This window comes from Acartia tonsa, chromosome 4 (assembly GCF_053477335.1).
Source record: "Acartia tonsa isolate MP-2025a chromosome 4, ASM5347733v1, whole genome shotgun sequence".
Lineage (NCBI taxonomy): Eukaryota > Metazoa > Arthropoda > Copepoda > Calanoida > Acartiidae > Acartia > Acartia tonsa.
The window spans coordinates 56,449,361-56,451,493 of record NC_137263.1 but is presented as its reverse complement, the minus strand read 5'-3'; the positions used below and the strand labels follow the sequence as shown (position 1 = coordinate 56,451,493).

The window sequence follows — 2,133 nt, the reverse complement described above, 5'->3', positions numbered from 1 at the left end:
TGATGTACAGCCCCAATGATGATACAAAAAATTACCCCTTCTGTAGATTAGAATTAGTGATTGAAACGTTTAGACACTTAACTAAATGAACTAACCAATCAAAAGTCAGTAAAACAAGACAACGAATAAGTAACGTTATTATAAAACTTTGGGGACTAGTGTAATAAACAGCCCAATGTTCCCGCCCTGGAAATCCTTGTGCTTGTTCAGATGTATAGTGATAAAGAATGATTTGTCACAAGAACCACATGAGAATAGTTTAATGTCTGTATGTTCCTCTTTTATTTTTGTTTCTGGCTCTAATTTAATGTATTTGTCACTTTCTGCTCCTTTCACGTTCATTTTCAAGGCCTAGAATAAATATAAATAAAAGAGTACTTATTAGGTATATAAAAATATTCGGGTCATGTGAAGGAAACAAAGTTGCGGGTTTCGTCGTATTTTCACAGTAGCTTTTGAAAGGTTAATTTAGGTTACTTTAGGATAGGTGAATGCCCCGCCGGGTTAGAGTACCATCAGGAGCTAGAAATAGGAGAAAATTTACTGTGAAAATATGACGAAACCCGCAACTTCGTTTCCTTCAAATGACCCAAATATTCGAATTTGTTGTTCTTCTATAAATCGTATCTAAAGTTGTTTTATTTTGCTTGTCAAGGGGAGGGGGGGAGGGTATTTATAATAGTTATATATGCAAAATAACTTTATTTTTTTGCGGCAGCTGAAAATGGCTGTGAACTGCGGGAGCGGTGGTCAACCCGCCGTTTTTATATATATTTTTTACTGACCCACCAAAAAAGATTTTGTTCCAATTTCTTCAAAAGCACAGGAGGTGCACCGAATTTTAGATAGACCTTGATAAACAAGAAATAGAAAAAAAATAAAAATGCACAGGGTTGGTTACGAGTCACCACATTTCTCCCCTCCCTTTGCTTTAATTACCTTGATTAAGAAATCATTTTCTAGTATTTCAGACTTTACATTATTTTTCATAAAAACATTAGGTATCTGAAAAAAAATATAATAAACATGAAAAAGAATTACCATGGTGATTAAACTGTTTTTAACCTATTTTTAAAACATATATCAAAAATATACTATGACACCAGTAGAATTAAACTGCAGAGCCTAAATTTGAATTAAGTTCCCAATAAACTTTTTTGAGGGGATTTAAAAATTAATTTTACTGTTGCTGTGGTCTTTTTTGATCAGAGCAAAAGGTCTTTTTTCATTTGGGTAAAATTCGTAGCTTTTAGAGTGTTTTGCTTCATATATACAGCATGACCCTCGAAAAAGTATTTTTAAGCATCTGCAGCCCTTATTTCTCAATGAATTATTAAAAAATGCATATGTCCTTGTTCTCTATAGTATTCCACGTAAGTAGATATAAAAATATTTTTTTTACCTCCATTAACACCGGAGATTTTTAGTGCTAAAGTTTTGAAAAAGTGACTGAGGAAAAAGTAACTTTTAACATGATACGACTTTTTTAGCAAAATTAAGCTAGAAATCCTTTTATTTTTGTTACTAGCAGAAACTTTATACAAAAATGAAATAAAAAATTTAGTTTTTGAGTAAAAAGCATTTTTTTACACATATTTTTTGAGTCTTTTTAGTTAAATGATATTTTGAAAAACTTACTTATTAGGCAAAATTGTTTAAGATTAAAAAACCAAATAAATCTCTATGAATATAGCAGGAAAATTGTTTTTGTTTCACAATCCTAACTTTAATAACAAAAAAGTTATAAAGAAAATAAAAATAAAACATAATGATTTTTTAGTCTAAAAAGCTTAATTTACCCCTTATTAAATAATTGAGATGTCAGAAAAGTAGGCGGAGCAACTGTCATAATTAATCCTTTTCTATAAATAAGGGTTAATAAATAACCTAAAATTTGCAAATAATCAATTCATTCAGTAGTATTTTTTGCCATTAAAAATTTATATTTTTTGGTGGAATAAAAAAGAAATATTTAGTTAACTTGTTTTTCTTTGTGTCTCATTATTCAATTGCCAGAAAAACATAATATAACCATCCAAAAAGTAAGAGAAACAAAAAAAATTCTTTTTCTCAGTCACTTTTTCAAAACTTTAGCTCTAAAAATCTCCGGTGTTAATGGAGGTAAAAAAAATA

At 29.5% G+C, this 2,133-nt stretch overlaps 1 long non-coding RNA gene across 1 annotated transcript; it reads right to left on the bottom strand.

The window, feature by feature from the left end:
• Nucleotides 1–279: 279 nt before the first annotated feature.
• LOC145318388 (uncharacterized) lies at nucleotides 280–1,000 on the bottom strand. The gene is made up of 2 exons (XR_013879320.1): nucleotides 940–1,000; nucleotides 280–351 (listed from the first exon to the last, which is right to left on the bottom strand). It is a non-coding gene; the product is annotated as an uncharacterized LOC145318388 (long non-coding RNA).
• Between the last annotated feature and the right edge of the window lie 1,133 nt (nucleotides 1,001–2,133).